The sequence below is a fragment of the Loxodonta africana genome, chromosome 21 (genome assembly GCF_030014295.1).
Source record: "Loxodonta africana isolate mLoxAfr1 chromosome 21, mLoxAfr1.hap2, whole genome shotgun sequence".
Lineage (NCBI taxonomy): Eukaryota > Metazoa > Chordata > Mammalia > Proboscidea > Elephantidae > Loxodonta > Loxodonta africana.
In genome coordinates, this window is record NC_087362.1 from 67,906,171 (window position 1) to 67,926,731 (window position 20,561).

At 37.9% G+C, this 20,561-nt stretch overlaps 1 long non-coding RNA gene across 16 annotated transcripts in view; it reads left to right on the forward strand.

Annotated features, from left to right (window-relative positions):
- LOC111752347 (uncharacterized) overlaps nt 1–20,561 on the forward strand; it is a 234,744-nt gene that overhangs the window by 132,591 nt on the left and 81,592 nt on the right. For 9 of the 16 annotated variants that reach the window (XR_010318906.1, XR_010318909.1, XR_010318913.1 and 6 more), the window contains exons 3-4: nt 18,798–18,905; nt 19,734–19,823. The exons of 1 other annotated variant lie outside the window; for it this stretch is intronic. This is a non-coding gene — a long non-coding RNA (uncharacterized LOC111752347). Of the gene's footprint in view, nt 1–18,797; nt 18,906–19,672; nt 19,824–20,561 lie in introns of all 16 variants that reach the window. 6 more of the 16 variants (XR_010318908.1, XR_010318912.1, XR_010318910.1 and 3 more) reach the window with 4 other exon arrangements.

Sequence of the window (20,561 nt, forward strand, 5' to 3'; positions counted from 1 at the left end):
TTACTCTTTTGGTGAAGTCTTTAGATGAGCATAGGTGTTTGATTTTTAGGAGCTCCCAGTTATCGGGTTTCTCTTCATCATTTTTGGTAATGTTTTGTATTCTGTTTATGCCCTGTATTAGGGCTCCTAGGGTTGATCCTATTTTTTCTTCCATGATCTTTATCATTTTAGTCTTTATGTTTAGGTCTTTGATCCACTTGGAGTTAGTTTTTGTGCATGGTGTGAGGTATGGGTCCTGTTTCATTCTTTTGCAAATGGATATCCAGTTATGCCAGCACCATTTGTTAAAAAGACTATCATTTCCCCAATTGACTGACACTGGTCCTTTGTCAAATATCAGCTGCTCATATGTGGATGGATTTATATCTGGGTTCTCAATTCTGTTCCATTGGTCTATGTGCCTGTTGTTGTACCAGTACCAGGCTGTTTTGACTACTGTAGCTGTATAATAGGTTCTGAAATCAGGTAGAGTGAGGCCTCCCACTTTCTTCTTCTTTTTCAGTAATGCTTTGCTTATCCGGGGGTTCTTTCCCTTCCATATGAAATTAGTGATTTGTTTCTCTATCCCCTTAAAATATGACATTGGTATTTGGATTGGAAGTGTGTTATATGTATAGATGGCTTTTGGTAGAATAGACATTTTTACTGTGTTAAGTCTTCCTATCCATGAGCAGGGTATGTTTTTCCACTTAAGTATGTCCTTTTGAATTTCTTGTAGCAGAGTTTTATAGTTTTCTTTGTATAGGTCTTTTACATCGTTGGTAAGATTTATTCCTAAGTGTTTTATCTTCTTGGGGGCTACTGTGAATGGTATTGATTTGGTTATTTCCTCTTTGGTGTTCTTTTTGTTGATGTAGAGGAATCCAAGTGATTTTTGTATGTTTATTTTATAACCTGAGACTCTTCCAAACTCTCCTATTAGTTTCAGTAGTTTTCTGGAGGATTCCTTAGGGTTTTCCATGTATACGATCATGTCATCTGCAAATAGTGATAGCTTTACTTCCTCCTTACCAATCTGGATACGCTTTATTTCTTTGTCTAGCCTAATTGCCCTGGCTAGGACTTCAAGTACGATGTTGAATAAGAGCAGTGATAAAGGGCATCTTTGTCTGGTTCCTGCTCTCAAGGGAGATGCTTTCAGGTTCTTTCCATTTAGAGTGATATTGGCTGTTGGCTTTGCATAGATGCCCTTTATTATGTTGAGGAATTTTCCTTCAATTCCTATTTTGGTAAGAGTTTTTATCATAAATGGGTGTAGAACTTTGTCAAATGCCTTTTCTGCATCTATTGATAAGATCATGTGGTTTTTATCTTTTGTTTTATTTATGTGATGGATTACATTATGGTCTTGCAAAATCTTATCATTCCATCTCCAGCATTGTTTCTATCACCAAGGCCATATTTTCCAACTACTGATCCTTCTTCTTCGTTTCCAACTTTCGCATTAAAGTCACCAGTAATTATCAATGCATCTTGATTGCATGTTCGATCAATTTCAGACTGCCGCAGCTGATAAAAATCTTCTATTTCTTCATCTTTGGCCCTAGTGGTTGGTGCGTAAATTTGAATAATAGTTGTATTAACTGGTCTTCCTTGTAGGCGTATGGATATTATCCTATCACTGACAGCGTTGTACTTCAGGATAGATCTTGAAACGTCCTTTTTGATGATGAATGCAACACCATTCCTCTTCAAGTTGTCATTCCCAGTGTAGTAGACTATATGATTGTCTGATTCAAAATGGCCAATACCAGTCCATTTCAGCTCACTAATGCCTAGGATATCGATGTTTATGTGTTCATTTTATTTTTGATGATTTCCCATTTTCCTATATTCATACTTCATGCATTCCAGGTTCTGATTATTAATGGATGTTTGCAGCTGTTTCTTCTCGTTTTGAATCGTGCCACATCAGCAAATGAAGGTCCCGAAAGCTTTACTCCATCCACGTCATTAAGGTCGACTCTACTTTGAGGAGGCAGCTCTTCCCCAGGCATCTTTTGAGTGCCTTCCAACCTGGGTGCTCATCTTCCAGCACTATATCAGACAATGTACCAGTGCTATTCATAAGGTTTTCACTGGCTAATGCCTTTCAGAAGTAGACTGCCGGGTCCTTCTTCTTAGTCTGTCTTAGTGTGGAAGCTCAGCTGAAACCTGTCCTCCATGGGTGACCCTGCTGGTATCTGAATACCGGTGGCATAGCTTCCAGCGTCACACCAACACACAAGCCCCCAGAATTCGACAAACTGACGGACACGTGGGGGTATTTACATCATAGAGGTTAGGATTTACAACACATAGGATGATCACATCAGATTACAAAATGGTAGGCAACCATAAAACACTGAGAATCATGGCCTACCCAAACTGATACACATTTTGGGGGGACACAGTTCAATCCATAACAGGTATTATTATTGTCTATTTTAATTTTTATACTTGTAAAATCCCCACTGTTGTTGTTTTTAGGTGCTGTCTTCTTTTGATGTCTCCTGTGTCATTCAATTTTTTGCACACAGAATCTTTCAGTATTGCAACTTAGGGCATGAATTTTCTTCTTCAGTTCTTTCAGCTTGAGAAATGCTGAGGGTGTTCTTTCCTTTTGGTGTTCTAACTTCATGTCTTTACATATTTCATTATAATGCTTTATCTTGTTTTCTCGAGCTGCACTTTGATATTTTTCTGTTCAGCTCTTTTACTTCATCATTTTTTCTCTTCTCTTTAGTTACTCTGTGCTTAAAAGCAAGTTTCAATTTCTTCTGACATCCATTTTGGTATTTTCCTTCTTTCCTGTCATTTTAATGATCTCTTACTTTCTTCATGTATGATGTCTTTGATGTCATCCCCAAACTCTTCTGGTTCTCAGTCATTAGTGTTCAGTATGTCAAATCTATTCTTGAGATGATCTCTAAATTCAGATGGGATGTATTCAAGGTCATGCTTTGACTCTCGTGGACTTGCTTTGATTTTCTTCAGCTTCAACTTGAACTTGCATATGAGCAGTTGTTGGTCCCTTCTACATTCAGCCCCTGGCTTTGCCTTGACTGGTAATATTGAGCTTCTCCATCGTTTCTTTCCATAGATGTAGTTGATTTGATTCCTGTGTAATCCATCTGGTGAGTTCCATGTATGTAGTCATTCTATGTGTTGATGAAAAAAATATTTCCAATGAATAAGTCTTTGGTCTTGAAGAATTCTGTCATGTGATCTCTGACACTGGTCCATCGCCAAGGCAATATTTCCAACTATTGTTCTGTTTCCTTTATTTCCAGCTTTTGCATACCAATCACCAGTAATTATCAATGCATCTTGATTGCATGTTTGATCAATTTCAGACTGCAACAGTTTGTAAAAATCTTCAATTTTTTCATCTTTGAAATTCCTGGTCGGTGGGTAATTTGAATAATAGTCGTATTAAGTGGTCTTCCTTGTAGGTGTATGAATATTAACCTATCACTGATAGTGTTGTACTTTAGGCTAGATCTTGAAATGTTTTTTTTTGACGATGAATGCAACACCATTCCTCTGTGATTTGTTGTTCATGGGATAGTAGACCATATGATTTTCGGATTCAAAATGGCCAATGCCATCCATTTTAGCTTGCTAATGCCCAGAATTTTGATCTTCAAGCATTCCATTTCATTTTTGACAAGTTCCAATTTTCCTTGATTCATATTTTGTACACTCCACATTCCAATTACTAATGTATGTTTGGAGCTGTTAGGTCTCATTTTGAGTCATGCCATATCAGCAAATAAAGGTCCTGAAGGCTTTACTCCATTCACATCGTTACAACTGACTCTACTTTGGGGAGGCAGCTTTTCTCCCTTGATATTTTGAGTGCCTTCCAACCTGATGGGCTCATCTTCCAGCTATATCAGACCATGTCCTGTTGCTATCCGTGAGGTTTTCTTTTTATATTTGTGTGTGTGTATATATATGTGTATATATAATTTTATTTACTTTGTTGTTATTGGGAATATATACACCAAAACATATACCAATTCAACAGTTTCTGCAAGTAGTGTTTAGTGACACTGACTATATTCTTCGAATTATGTAACCGTTCTCACCCTCCTTTTCTGAGTTGTTCCTCCTCCATTAACATAAATTCGTAAGGTTTTCATTAGCTAATTTTGAGAAGATCACCAGGCCCTTCTTCCTAGTCTGTCTTAGTCAGGAAACTCTATTGAAACGTGTCCACCATGAGTGACCCTGCTGGTATTTGAAATACTGATGGAATAGCTTCCAGCATCAGAGCAACACAAAAGCCACCGGAGTACAACAAACTGACAGGTGGTAGATGTGTGTGTACCATGGCTTATTCAACTACTCTCCTATGTAAGGAATTTAGGTTTTCTATTCTGCAATTACAAAAAATGCTGCAGTGAATAACTGTGCGCATATATATTTCCTTATTGTTGGAGGTGTATCTTCAGAGTAAATTCCTAGAAAGTGATAGTCAGATCACAAGGTGAACTGTATATGTTATTTTGATAGATATTGCCACAATCCCCTCCAGAACGGTTGTATCAATTTACATTCTCATTGACAATCTACGAGTGTCTGTTTCTTCACAGCCTCAACAACAGAGCCTGTTGTTAGATATATGTTTAAAAATTTTTTTGCCAATCTAATGACTAAGTAATGGCATCTCAGTATAGTTTTAATTTGCAATTTTTCTTATCACAATAAAGTTGAACTTTTTAAAAATATGTTCAAGTACTAATTTTATATCTTTTTTGTGTGAATGGACTGTTTCTGTTTACTCATGTTTCCATTGAGTTTTTCAACTTTTCCTCTCAATATTTAAGAGTCCTTTATGTATTAGTAATGTGACATAGTAAAACTGGCCCACAGGCTTTCCTAGGCTATGATTTTTACGGGAGCAAATCACCAGATCTTTTCTCCTGTGAAGCAGCTGGTGGGTTCGAACCACCAACCTTTCAGTTAGCAGCTGAGCGCTTACCCATTGTGGCACCAGGGCTCTTTATACTATTAATAGTGTCTCTTTATCAGAGATACATTGCAGATATTTCCCCCGGTTTGTTTAGTTGTCTCTCTTTATGGTGTTTCTCACCACGTAGAAGTTTAAAAGTTTTTTTTTTTTTTTAATACAATTTATCAATTGAAAAAAAAATGGAATCTGGATTTTGAGCAAAGATTAGAAAGTTTTTTGTTTTTTTTTTACTTTCAGGTTAAAGGGAAATTCACCCATGTTTTCTTCTTTCTTCTAGTACCTGTAGGGTTTCATTTTTATATTTTTGATGCCTGAATTTTTTTGGAGTTTACTCTTGTGTATGGTGTGAGGTGTATGTGTAATTTATCTTTTTTCCAAATGGCTAACCAGTTGTCCTAGTACCACTTATTAGAAATTCAATTTTTGCCCTAGTGATTTAAAATGCCACCTTTATAATATACCAAACTTTTATGTATATTTAAGTGTATTTCTAGGCTTTGCATTCTATCCACTGATGTGTCTATTCCTTTCCCAGTATCATATTGTTTTAGTTATAGAAACTTTATAATATATTTGAATATCTAGTGGGACTAACCCCCCAGTAGCATTTTTTTAAAATGATTTTTCTATTTATTTTACATTTTTATTTTTCATTGCATGTTTAGTATCAACTTGGACTAACCCCCCAGTAGCATTTTTTAAAAATGATTTTTCTATTTATTTTACATTTTTATTTTTCATTGCATGTTTAGTATCAACTTGTCTAGCTCCATAAAAAAAACCTTGTTGATCTTTTTACTGGGACTTCATTAAATTTATAAATTAACTTTGGGAGAACTGAAATGATATCGAGCCATCCATTCCAAGAATAAGGGATGCCTTTCCATATGTTCAAATTAAAGTAGATTTATGTTTTCCAGGACTGCTTTATGAATTTCCTCTTATGTATTTCACATATTTCTTATTAAATTCATTCCTAAATATTTTATCTTTGTTGCTACTATAAGTAGAATGTTCTCTACTATTCATCTTTATTCTTGAAGGGTATCTTTTTTTTGCTGGGTATATATAATCGTAGGTTGGTAGTTTTTTTTTTTTCCTCAATATGTTGATGATATTCTACATACTGTCTTCTGGTATCTGTGTTTATATTGAGATGTTAGAAGTCAGACTAGTTTTTGCTCCTTTGAAGGTAACGTCTCTCTCTAGTTCCTTTTTAGACCTCCTTTTCTATCTTTGACTTTCTGCAGTTTCACTATGTTGAGTCTAGGTATGGATTTTTAAAAAATTGCTTATGCTCCTTGGGATTTGTTAAGCTTTGAGAATTTATAGATTGGTGATTTTGATAAATTCTGATAATTCTCAGCCATTATATCTTCATATGCTGCCTCTGTTTATTCTCTCTAGACTGTTTTCTGAAATTACAGTGAAGTATATATTAGAATTTCTCCCTATATTCTATATCAGGTTCCTCTTCAGTTATGTTCCATGCTTTTTTCCTTCTTCTTCATGTTTCATTCTGGATAGTTTTTTCTGACCTATCTCTGGTTCATCAATTTTCTCTTCAGCTGTGTCTAATCTGCTTTTAAATCTGTCTATTGAACTTTTAATTTTTTTTTTTTTGTACTTTTCAGTTCCAGACTGCCATTTGGTTATTTATAAATTGTGCAATGCCACTTTTTACAGTATGTGGTCTCCTGATGTGGATTTCAAGTTCTTTTATTTAAAAAAAAATTATTTTTAAAAGAATTTATTTTATTTTATTAGTGTTTAGAATATAAACAGCAGAAATAAACAAATTCAACAATTTCTGCATGTACAATTCAGTAATTTGATTACATTCTTCAAGTTCTGCAACCATGCTCACACTCCATTTCCTAGTTGTTCTTCCTCCACTGACATAACCTCACTGCCCCCGAAGGTTCCTATCTAATCTTTCAAGTTGCTGTTGTCAGTTTGATGCCACAGACATAGATATTAAAAGATCATAATGCTCAAGGTAGACATTCTTTGCTAGTTAAGCTAAACTATTGTTTGGTTTTAAGAAGACTTCAGGGGATATTTTTGGTTTAAGGTTTAAAGGTTATCTCAAGACAGTAGTTTTGGGGGTTCCTTCAGTCTCCATGGCTCCAGAAAGTCTGGAGTTCATAAGAATTTGGAATTCTCTTCTGCATTTCCCCCCTTTTGATCAGAATTATCCTATAAAATGTTTGATCAAAATGTTCAGTAATGGTAGCCAGATGCCACCCAGTTCTTCTGGTCTCGCAACAAAGGGGCAGTAGTTCATGGAGGCAATTAGCCACACATTCCATTTCCTCCTTCTCTTTTTGACTCTCCTTCTTCCCCTGTTGCTCCAGGTGAATAGAGCTCAATTTTTGTGCCTTGGATGACTGCTTGCAAGCTTTTAAAACCCCAGGCACTATGTAATGAGCTAGAACAGAAGCCTTGAACACATTATTAGACCAATTAAGTGGAATTTCCCATGAAACCATGGCCCTAAACCTACAAACCAAGGAACTAAATCCCATGAAGTGTTTGGTTATACATAAACAGCCTCAGCAGCTACTCTTTTTTTTTTTTGTCTTTGTTGTAAATATGTCTATCACACAACTTTTGCCAATTCAAGTTTTACAGGTGTACAACTTATTACATTAATCAGCTGTGCAACCATACCCTTAATCAATGTGATTTTTCCAGCACTGAAACCAAAACTCATTGTTCCATAGCAATAACTTCCCCTTTCCCCCTCCCTTTCATCCCTGGTAACCATTAATAAACTTTGATCTCAATACATTTTCCTTTTCTTGTCTTTTTATATGAGTGAGATCATACAATATTTATCTTCTTGTGATTGACAGTTTCACCCAGCATTTGATGGGTCTTTCTGACATGTGCACACATGTTCATGAACACAGCACTGTCAAGGCAGAGACTTTATGAGAGTGCACTTTTTAGCTAATGGGTCTTTAACCAGAGGCTTCTGCCCTGAATGGAGCTTGAGGAATTTGTGCAGATTCTGGGTAGAGGGGTTGGTTTTACTAATAGCCAGGCATATCTTTAAGATTTTTTCTTTTAATTGTGGGTTAGGTAAAAGTTTACAGAGCAAATTAGATTCTCATTCAAAAATTTATTCACAATTGTTTTGTGACATTGGTTGCAGTTCCCACAATATGTCAGCATTCTCCCCCTTTCCACTCAGGGTTTCCTGTGTCCATTTGTCCAGTTTTCCTGTCCCTTATTGTTTGTTTTATAGGCCTGTTTACATTTTGGCTGAAAGGTGAACTTTTCAAGTTGCTTCAGTTCTGAGTTAGCAGGGTGTCTGAGGGCCATAGTCTCAGTGTTCCTCCAGTCTCTCTCAGATCAGTAAGTCTAATCTTTTTTTATGTATTTGAATTTTGTTCTACATTTTTCTCATGCTCTGTCTGGGACCTTTTATTGTGATCCCTGTTAGAGTGGTCAGTGGTAGTAGCTGGACACCATCTAGCTCTTCTGGCTCAGGCTGGTGGAGGCTGTGGTTCATGTGGTCCATTAGTCCTTTGGACAAATTTCTTCCTTGTGTCTTTGGTTTTCCTTCATTCTCCTTGACTGCGGAAAGGATGGGACCAATAGATGTATCTTTGATGTCTGCTTCCAAGCTTTTAAGACCCCAGATGTTCTTCACCAAAGTAGGACGTAGAACATTTTCTTTATAACTTAGGCCAGTTGACCTAGATAATCCTGAGACCATGGTCCTTAGCCCTCAGCCCCAGTAACTTGGTCCCTCAAGGTGTTTAGATGTGTCTTTGAAGCTTCTGTGACTTTGCTTTGCTCGAGTTGTGCTGATTTCCCCCATATTGTATGTTGTCTTTCCCTTCACCAAAGTTAACATTTGCCTACTACCTTGTAAGTGATTTCCTCTCCCCAATCCTCCCCTTCCTCGTAACTATCAAAGATTTTTTTTCCTGTATGTAAATATTTTCTTAAGTTTTTATAATAGTGGTCTCATACAATATTTGTCCTTTCGTAATTGACTTATTTTACTCAGCATAATGCCCTCCTGATTGATTCATGGTGTGAGATGTTTTGTGGATTCATTGTTGTTCTTTATCATTGCATAGTATTCCATTGTGTGTGTGTGTATGTACCATAATTTGTTTATCCATTCATTTGTTGATGGGCACTTAGGTTGTTTCCATTTTTTGCTATTGTGAATAATGCTGCAATGAACATGTGTGTGCATCTGTCTATTTGTGTGACTGCTCTTATTTCTCTAGGATATATTCCTAGGAGCAGAATTTGCTGGACCATATGATATTTCTATTTCTAACTTTTAAAGGAAGCACCATATTGTTTTTGATAGTAGTTAAAAAAAAAAAAACTAAACAAACTTTTTTTTTTAGTTTTTTGGGTACCATTTTATATTCCCACCAGCAGTTCATAAGAGTTTCAATCCCCAGAGCCTCTCCAACATTTGTTATTTGCTGTTTTTTTTTTTTTTTTTTTAAATTAGTGCCAGTAATGTCAGGGTGAGAAGGTATCTCATTGTAGTTTTGATTTGCATTTCTCTAATGACTAATGTTTGTGAGCATTTCCTCATGTTTCTGTTAGCTGCTGGAATGTCTGTTCACATACTTTGCCCAGTTTTTAATTGGATTATTTGTCTTGTTGTTATTGAGGTGTTGAAGTATTCTATAGATTTTAGAATTTAGACCCTTGCCAGATATGTTGTAGCCCCAAAATTTTTCCCAGTCTGTAGGCTCTTTTTTTACTCTTTTGGTGAAATCTTTTGATGAGCAAAATTGTTTAATTTTTAGAAACTCCCAGTTATCTAGTTTATCTTCTGGTTTTGCGCAGTGTTCATTATGGTTTGCATTGTATTTATGCCATGTATTAGGGCCCCTAGTGTTGTCTCTATTTTTTCTCCTATGATCTTTATTGTGTTAGGTTTTATATGTAGGTCTTTGATCCATTTTGAGTTAGCTTTTGTGGATGGTATGAGGTATGGGTCCTGTTTCATTTATTTACAGATGAACATCCAGATTTGCCAGCATCATTTGTTAAAAAGACTGTCTTTTCCCCATTTAATGGACTTTGGTCCTTTGTCAAAGATCTGTTGACCATAAAAAAAAAAAAAAAATAGGTGGATCGATTTACATCTGGATTCTCTATTCTGTTCCATTGGTCTACGTGTCTGTTGTACGAGCACCATGCTATTTTGACTGCTGTGGCTGTATATAGGTTCTCAGATCAGGTAGTGTGAGGCCTCCTACTTTATTCTTTCTCTTCAATAGTGCTTTGCTTATTTGGGGCCTCTTTCCTTTCCATAAAAAGTTGGTAATTAACTTTTCCATCTCATTAAAGAATGCTTTTGGTATTTGAATTGGGATTGCATTATATCTGTTGATTGTTTTTGGTAGAATTGACATTTTCACAATGTTGTATCTTCCTTTCCATGAACATGAAATATTTTTACATTTATATAGGTCTCTCTGGAAACCCTGGTAGCATAGTGGTTAAGAGCTATGGCTGCTAACCAAAAGGTCAGCAGTTCAAATCCTCCAGGCGCTCCTTGGAAACTACGGGGCAGTTCTACTCTGTCCTATAGGGTCGCTTTGAGTTGGGATCGACTCGACAGCAGTGGGTTTGTTTTTTTGGTTTTTTTTTTGTAGGTCTCTTTTGGTTTCTTGCAGTAGAGTTTTGTAGTTTTCTTTGTATAGGTCTTTTATGCCCCTGGTTAGGGATGGATGGTGTTGACTGGCTACGAGCATTAGGGGCAGTAGTTAGGTAGTGAGGATCAGTAATGGGGCTGATAAAAAAAAGCCAAACCAAACCCATTGCCATCGAGTCGATTCCAACTCATAGCAACCCTATAGGACAGAGTAGAACTGCCCCATACAGTTTCCAAGGAGCACCTGGTAGATTCGAACTGCCAATCTTTTGGTTAGCAGCTGTAGCTCTTAACCAATATGCTACCAGGGTTCCCAATGGGGCTGATAGGGAGTCTGAAAAAAACTGCAGAGAAAAGTTTAGGTTATTTTCGAGAGGCTGATAAAGAATAGAGAGGCTAATTAAGCTGACAATAAAGCTATGGGAAGTAGCATTAATTCATATTATGTTATTGGACAGTCAAGTAAGGGGAATATGCATGATTGTTGGTAAAATAATTTTTAGCATTGAAGCAAGTTTAGATTTTGCATGTCAATCAAGTGCATATGTGTTAGATACTATAACAAGAAGTGCTAGGCCTACTGCAGCTTCACACGCTGCAAAAACTAGTAGGATTATGGGTATTATAGTAGATAGGGTGAAGTGTATATTAAGAGATAGTAGGACACCCAGAATAAATAGGGGCAGTATCATTCCTTCAAGGCATAATAGTGATGATATTAAATGAGAGCAGTATATAAGAATACCAATATGGGAGATAGTAAAGGCTAGTAAGATATTTATATAGACAGAAGGCATCATTGGTAATTATGAAGTGTTCATAGTCTAATGAGTCAAAATCATTTATTTTTATCTAAACTAATTACCATATTCAGCTCATTCAAGCCCTTTTTGGATCCATCCATATATTCCTAAGTATTTTATCTTTTTAGGGGCTATTATAAATGGTATTGTTTTCCTAATTTCCTTTTTGAAGTTCTCTTTGTTGGTGTATAGGAATCCAACTGATTTTTGTATGCAGTGCCCCATAGGGTTTCCGAGGAGTGCCTGGAGGATTCGAACTGCCGACCATTTGGTTAGCAGCTGTAGCACTTAGCTGCTATGCCACCAGAGTTTCCCTTTTTTTTTTTTTTTTTTAATAAATGGTATTGTTTTCCTAATTTCCTTTTTGAAGTTCACTTTGTTGGTGTGTAGGAATCCAACTGATTTTTGTGTGTCAGTCTTGTATCCTGCCACTCTGCTGAGTCTTTCTGTTAGTTCCAGTAGTTTTCTTGTGGTATCTTTGGGGTTCTGTATGTTTTAGTATTGTATCATCTGTGAATAGGGGTAGCTTTAGTTCTTCCTTTCCACTTTGGATGCGCTTTATTTCTTTTTCTTGCCTTATTACTCTAGCTAGGTCTTCCTGCACAATATTAAATAGGAGTGGTGATAAAAGTCATCCTTGTCTTGTTTCCATTCTCAGGGGGAATGCTTTCAGAAGCCTCTCTCCATTGAGAATGATGTTGGCTGTTGGTTTTGTATACCCAGATAGATGCCCCTTTTTATGTTGAGGAATTTCCCTTCTATTCCTATTTTACTGAGACTTTTTATCAGGAATTGGTGTTGGACCTTTTCAAATGCCTTTTCTGTATCACTTGAAATGATTATGCTATTCTTTTTTTGTTGTTCTATTTATTTGGTGAATTGTGTTGACTGATTTTCTAATGTTGAACCATTCTTTCATACCTGGTATGAATCCCACTTGGTCATTGGTGTATTTTTGTGTGTGTGTGTGATGTTGAATTCTATTGGCTAGAATTTTTTTGAGAATTTTTGCCTCTATATTCAGAAAAGATAATGACTTGTAATTTTTGTGTGTGTGTATGTGGCATCTTTGCCTGTCTTTGGTATCAGGGTTATGCTGGCTTCATAGAATGAATTTGGGAGTATTCCTTTCTTTTCTGTGCTCTAAAATAGCGTGAGTAGCACTAGTGTGAGCTCTTTTCTGAACTTTTGGTAGAATTCTCCAGTGAAGCCCTCCAGGTCAGGACTTTTTTTTTGTTGGAAGTTTTTTTTATATTACCTCTTCAATCTCTTATCTTGTTATGGGTCCATTCAGATTTTCTATCTCAGTTTGTGTTAGTTTAGATAGATTTCTAGAAATTTGTCAATTTCCTCTAGGTTCTCAAATTGATTGGAGTATAATTTTTCATAGTATTCTGTTATGATCCTTTTTATTTCTCTTGGGTCTGTTATAACGTCCCCCACCTAATTTCTTATGTGGGTTATTTGCTTTCTCTCCTGTTTTTCTTTTGTCAGTTTGGACAGTGTTTTGTCGATTTTGTTGATTTTTTCAAAGAACCAACTTTGGTCTTAATGATTCTTTCTATTGCTTTTCTCTTCTCTATTTATTTCTGCTCTAATCTTTATTATTTCTTTTCTTCTGGTGCCTGTGGGCTTCTTTTGCCACTCTCTTTCTATTTGTTCGAGTTGTAGGGCTAATATTTTGATTTTGTCCCATTCTTCTTTTATGATGTGTGTTTATTGGTATAAATTGACCTGTGAGCACTGCCTGTGCCTCATGTTACTCACATAGTTAACAGCAAAAGGATTCCCTAAAATCTCCTTCTCAGGATTCCATTTGGACTGGAGTGAGAAAAGACTGAAGAGGGGGCAGTGTCTCTGGTTTCGACTGTGGTTAGAGAGTGGAGCCTGGGTGTGGATTCCATGTCTTTCATGGTTTGAACTACTTCTTTGCCAGTGCCAAGGGTGGCGGTGCTCCTGCTTTCCTATAGGCTTGCCTAGATGTGGGGCAAAAGGAAAAGAGAGATGGGGCTTGAAAGCTGTCAGTGGTCAAACTTTAAAAATGGAGCCAGAGTATCACAGTGCATGAAAACTTAATACATTTATTTTCACTGATTTTATAGCCTTCTATCCTTTGAGAAAAACTCACAACTTATCTCTCAATTTCTCTAATAAGGGACAATTAAGAGTTTTATGTATTTTTTGCAGTGAACATCTTCGTGTGGAATCTTTGCAAGAGTTTTTCTTGGGAAGATTCTGGAATGAGGAATTACTGGGTCAGAAGGTGTCCTGATGTTCAGGTTTACCAGGCCTTGCCAAATTGTTGCTTTTTCGGGACTCGGGGGTGACGAGTAGGAGTAGTATTGTAGTAATCCAGGTGGGAGACAAGAGTATCTTGGATGGGCGTGATACTGATGGTGATTGTTATTTTTAGGTGCTGTCGAGTCAGTTCCAACTCATAGCAACCTTATATACAACAGAACGAAACAGTGCCCAGTCCTGCACCATCCTCACAATCATTGTTATGCCTGAGCCCATTTTTGCAGCCACTATGTCAATCCATCTAGTTGAGGGTCTTCCTCCTTTTTGCTGACCCTCTACTTTACCAAGCATGATGACCTCCTCCAGGAACTGATGATCCCTCCTGATAACATGTCCAAAGTATGTGAGACTTAGTCTTGCCATCCTTGCTTCTAAGGAGCATTCTGGCTGTATTTCTTTCAAGACAGGTTTGTTCATTCTTTTGGCAGTCCATAGTATGTTCAATATTCTCCAACACCATAATTCAAAGGTGTCAATTCTTTTTTGGTCTTCCTTATTCATTGTCCAGCATTCGCATGCTTTGAGACAGTTGAAAACACCATGGCTTGGGTCAGGTGCACCTTGATCCTTAAAGTGACATTTTTGCTTTTTAACACTTTAAAGAGGTCTTTTGTAGCACATTTGCCCCATGCAATGCATCTTTTGATTTCTTGACTGCTGCTTCCATGGGTGTTGATTGTGGATCCAAGTCAAATGAAATCCTTGACAACTTCAATCTTTTCCCCGTTTATCATGATGTTGCTTATTGTTCCAGTTGTGAGGATTTTTGTTTTCTTTATTTTGAAGTGTAACCCATACCGAAGGCTATAGTCTCTGATCTTCATTAGTAAGTGCTTCATGTCCTCTTCACTTTCAACGAGCAAGGTTGCTTCATCTGCATAACGTAGGTTGTTAATGAGTCTTCCTCCAATTCTGATAACCCTGTTCTTCATATAGTCCAGCTTCTCGGATTATTTGCTCAGCATACAGATTGAATAAGTGTGGTGAAAGGATATGACTCTGACACGTACCTTTCCTGACTTTAAACCACACAGTATCTCCTTGTTCTGTTCGAACGGCTTGATCTATGTACAGCTTCCTTATAAGCACAATTGAGTGTTCTGGAATTCCCATTCTTCGAAATGTTACTCATGATTTGTTATGATCCACACAGTCGAATGCCTGATGGAGAAGGTGATAAATGGTGGAATTCAGGATACGTTTTGAAGGTAGAGTTCACAAAACTTGGAGACAAATTGGATGTGGTCTGTGACAGAATGACTTCTAGTGAAATGGCAGAAAGTCAAAGACAGAGAAAGTATCTAAAAAGAAGTGAAAGAAAAAGAGACATTTCCTTCTCAGGAGCAATAGCTAGTCTGACTGCTGATAGCAGAAATGGAGAAGACAGGACAGCAAGTGAATTGGGGGGATCAAGAGCTGTTTTGGTCATAATAAGTTTGGGATATAAGACACGCAAGCTGAAATGTGAAATCAGCAGTTTTCTATGCAGGATGGAAGCTCAGGGGAGAAGTAGAGGCTGGAGAGATACATCTAGAGTCCTCAGCATACAGGTGGTATTTAAAGCTACAGGCCTGGAATGAGATTCCTAGGTGTATTGATAGAGATGAGTTGATGTCTTCAGAATCAGCCTTGGGGAACTCCCATAGATAGAGGCTGGAAAAGGCAAAAGGATCTCTACTAAGAGGTAGAAACCAGGGAAAATTGAAATAAAACCACGGGAGTGTGGTGAGCCAGGAGCCACATAACCCCTCCCCATCAAAAAAAAAAAAAAAAAAAAAGGATGTCATTGAGTTGATTCTAACTCATAGTGGCCCTATAGGAGCCACATGGAGACAGTATTTTACAAAGACAGGAATGATCACTGTGTCAAGAGCTACCGGTAGGTTAAAATGAGCTCTGAGAATAAATCAAAACCATCTGAACCCTTTGGTTACTTTTAATCTTTGATTTTCCTATATTCTGACTCCTTAGTTGTAGTCTTCAGTGTTTGTTAATATTCTTAGGAGGAAAAAAATCAGAACCCACCCCCCCCCGATCCCATCCCATTTTAAGTATATCGTTAGACCTAGAACGAAAAAGATTGAAGAATTAACAAGTGCTGGAGGCCTTGTATCTGTTGGTAGCCATTTAACCTACCCCATAGTGGCACTCTAGTGTCAAGCAGCTGTGTAGGTTTTTAAAAAACCCATCTGAATGCTCTAGAGGGCTTTTTATATCATGAGTTAGAAGTGCCTGGAAAATCTGATTGGCCCAATTACACAAAGAGGATTCCAATAGATTTTAAAGCCTTCTGTTTCATTACTTTGTGCATTTGTTATTAGCTCAATAAATAATAAAAAGAGGAATTAGTCATGAATTTGCTTTTTTATCAAGCAGAATTTGTATTATTGAACTTGTGCTATAATATGCCTACGATTCAAACATAAAACTATTTTTGTAATATTTTTTTCTTTACCCCTACGTATTTTCTTCAACTCTAGTTTTTACCAGAATGTTCGTTCGTTAATTACTTCTCTTGCCCCATTTGTGTGTTATCTTCCAGTAAAATGTTTGTTTTCTTTCTAAATTATTGAATTAAAAAAAATTAGTGTATTTTTATTTTTCTCTCATCGCTAGAGTAATCAATGATGCCCTTTTTAAGATTTCTAAGTTTCCTTTCCTTAGAAGTAATGTTCTTTTCGCTACTGTGATGTTTTGGATATTGCTGTGTTTCTAATAGCCGCTAATGTTTTTAGGAAGTGTTAGGTTGAGATATGTGAAATGGTTGATATTTGACTGCGTTTGACCTAAAGAAATGGCAGCTTCAAATGGTTCAACAATTGCTTTTGTTTGATTCTTATTCGACATTAGTTTCTGACTTTTAGTTGTCACAAACTAATGTCACAGGAGCTTGGAGAGTTAGCTGAAACTTGATCTCATGTGCTCTCTTTTCTCAAAGAATTGCTTTTCTGGCCTACGCCCCCCTCCTTTACCTTTGCGGAACTATAGCCCACGTATTATACTTTAGCCTTCCTTGAACTATGTTTTGAACTTGCCAAAACCTGTACAGAAATACCAAGGCCACTTCACATTTAGAAAAAAGTTATGTTTGGATAAGAATATTAGAAGCACATTCGTTTATAGCATTAAGAATAGTTTTTCCATTTTAATAAATGTATTTCTATTTTAATCAAAGCTGCTGTCTGTCTTGACCTGGGTGAGGGCACTCTGACCAGCTAGCCATCCCCTTCCTTATGGTGCCCTTTCCTCACCACTCAGAAAGATGTCTTGTCCCTGCCTCCCCATGCTTCCTTTCTCCTTTGTCTCCTCTGCTGGCACCTTACCTCAGACCCCTGCTCTTCTTCTCTGGGGTGTAATAGTAATAGTAGTAATAAAAATGCCTTCCATTTATTGAGGATTTTGTTCCAGGCATGCTTTCTATGTGCATTTTCCCATTTAATCTTCTCAACAACCTTGTACTTGTAATTTTTTTTGCCAGGTGCTGTCGAGTCAATTCCGACTCATGGCTACCCCATGTGTGTTAGAGTAGAACTGTGCTCCATAAGGCTTTCAATGGATGATTTTTTTGGAAGTAGATTGCCAGGACTTCCCTCCAATGAACCTCTAGGTGAACTTTACAGGTGAGGCAGGACTACCTACATAGTTTGCAGGGCCCAGTGCAAAATGAAAATAGGGGGGCTCTTGTTAAAAACTTATTAGGAATTTCAAGACAGTGACAGCAGAGCATTGAACCAAGTGCAGGGCACTTCTGAGTGTGGAGCCTTGTGTGACTGTGCAGGTCACACACCCATGAAGCTGATCCTGAGGTGAGGAACCTGAAGTGTTATGAAGTCAAAGAAATTTCTAGAGGACTATACTTATGACATGGTAAGCTGGCACTAACCAAGGCCTGTAGACTGCTGAAGCTGACTTCTCTAACGCTCCCCTGCACGGTAGCAGTCTCCTGGAGGATCCCTCTTCCTCTGGTCTTGCCCTACTCCACTTGAGTGATTTTTATAAAACATAAATCTGACCACATCCCTCTCCTGTGGAAACCTCTTCTGTGCTGCTGCTGGAGTTGAGTAAAGTCTAAACTGCTCAGAACAGAATCTAGGACTGTATAGGATCTGGCCTCACCCGCCTGGCCTGACCCTAACCTCTCATCCCTTCCCCACGTGTACCGTATATGCCTTCCTCATGCTAAGCTGTTTGCAGGTCTCCAGTCTGCCATGCTCTTTGATGTCTTCATGGTTTTTCATATGCTAGTATCTTCCCTATGCATCTCTCTACTCCCAACTGCCTAGAAAATTCATATTCAGTCCATTGGAAATCTTTCTTCCTCTCTGAAGCTTCCTTCAAATCCCTGTAGTGGAGTTGACGCCCTCCTCCTCTGTGCCATCATTATCTTTAAATCACGACTGTTTAGGTGCTGGTTGCCCTGTACAGCAGTCATCTGTTTTACATGTCTCTCTCTCCTAAACTGAGTTCTCCATGGGCAGAAACAGTGTCTTACATGATTGTGTGTACCTTGTGCCGACTCCAGGGCTTGACATAGGTGTGTGTTCCATGAGTGCTAATCGTGTTGACTTAAACTCAGGACTGGATCAAGTAGGGATACAATTATAATCTTTAAAGGGAACAGGGTAAGAGTTGAGATGTGGCTGTTGGTGGCAGACCCAGAGTCCCAGCAGGTTGCATGCTCGAAAAGGTGAAATTGGATGGATATCTCTAACAGTTACGTGTTTTTGTTCCGCTGGGACTAAAGACAGGTATGAACAGGAAAGTTCAGGTCTTTTTCTGCTTGGAGGTCACACCAGATCATGGCCCCTGAACCCCTCAGTACCTGGGATAGTTGGAAGTCCCTGTCCCATGAGGTCACCATGGGGGCAGAGAAACATACTAGTTATTAAAATGTAGAAAAAATTATTTTCTTTCCCCTCTCCCCCTTAGGTAATTAGTTAAGTACTTCAAAAAAAAATTTAACTTTATGCAGTGGTTTATATTAAAGCCTAAATAGAAAATATAAAAGCAGCAGATTTGTTAAATAAACCTAATTAATTAGCAGTCTAACTAGTATTTTCATGATTATTATTTTTTGGTTTAATAGGTATATGATTTTCAACTTCCTCTTCTGCTGAGACTACTGTATATGTAAGCTTTGGTGACTTTCACGTCATTGCAAGCTTAGAGTATGGTACCTACTGATGGAGAAAAGGTAATATAATTTCTCTTTTTAAGAATTTTTATATAGGACAGCTTTCCTGTCCCCTCCTGCCTTCCCGTTCTTGCTCCTGGGCCGCTCTGCCCAGTAAGTCTTGTTTTGTTTTATGGGCCTGTCTAATCTTTGGCTGAAGGGTGAACCTCAGGAGTGACTTCATTACTGAGCTGTAAGGGTGTCTGGGGGCCATACTCTTGGGGTTTCTCCAGTTTCTGTCAGACCCATAAGTCTGGTCTTTTTTTTTTTTTCTTTTTGTGAGTTAGAATTTTGTTCTACATTTTTCTCCATTTCTGTCTGGGACCCTCTATTGTGATCCCTGTCAGAGCAGTTGGTGGTGGCAGCCAGGTACCATCTAGTTATGCTGGACCCAGTCTGTTGGAGGCTGTGGTAGTTGTGATCCATTAGTCCTTTGGACTAATCTTTCCTTTTTGTCTTTGGTTTTCTTCATTCTCCCTTGCTCCAGACAGGATAAGACCAGTGGAGTATCTTAGATGGCCACTCACAAGTTTTTAAGACCCCAGATACTACTCACCAAAGTAGAAAGTAGAAATTTTCTTTATAAACTATGTTATGCCAGTTGAGCTAGATGTTCTCTGAGACTATGGTTCCCACAGCCCTCAGTCCAGTAATTTGGTCCCTTAGAGAGTTTGGATGTGTCTATGGAGCTTCCATGACCTTGCCTTGGTCAAGTTGTGCTGGCTTCCCCAGTGTTGTGTACTGTCTGATGCCATGGTATTTTTAATTTCCTCATATGCATGTGGAAGCTGGACAATGAATAAGAAAGGCCAAAGAAATATTGATGCCTTTGAATTATGATGTTGGCAGAGAGTACTGAATATACCATGGACTTCCAGAAGAACGAACAAATCTGTTGTGAAACAAGTACAGCCAGAATGCTCCTTGGAGGTGAGGAAGGTGAGACTTCATCTCATGTACTTTGGACATGTTATCAAGAGGGACCAGTCCCTGGAGAAGGAAATCATGTTTGATAGAGGGTCAGTGAAAGAGAGGAAGACCCTTAGCAAGATGGACTGACACAGTGGCTGCAACAATGGGCTTAAACATAGCAATGATTGTGAGGATGGCATAGGACCAGGTGGCGTTTTGTTCTGTTGCACATAGGGTCATATGAGTTGGAACCAACTTGATGGCACCTACCAACAACAGTCTTTGTTCTCTCTCTGTTTAAACCAAATCTTTTGGTTTAATAGGTATGTGTCTTTCCACCACTGCATACTTTGATGTGTGTTTCGTATGAACCAGGACATTCACCTACATAACCTCAATAGCATTAGGAAAAATTAGAAAATTACATTAATATATTATTAACATCTAATCCTCAGATACCGTTCAGGTTTCACCACTTGAAAAGATCCAACCAGGATCATGGATTGCATTTAGCTGTCATATCTCTTCAGTTCTTCCCATCTGGAATGTTGCCTCAGCCTTCCCTGACTTCTGTGACCTTGACACTTTCGCAGACAACATATCTGTTAGTTTGTAGATGTCCTTTAGTTTGTGTTTGCCTAATGCCATCTTATGATTTGATTCTGGCTATGGCCTTTTAGGAAGAATGTTACCAAAGTGATGCTGTGTTCTTTTCAATGCATCCTATCAGGTGGCACACAATGTTGATATGCTCTTTACTGATGT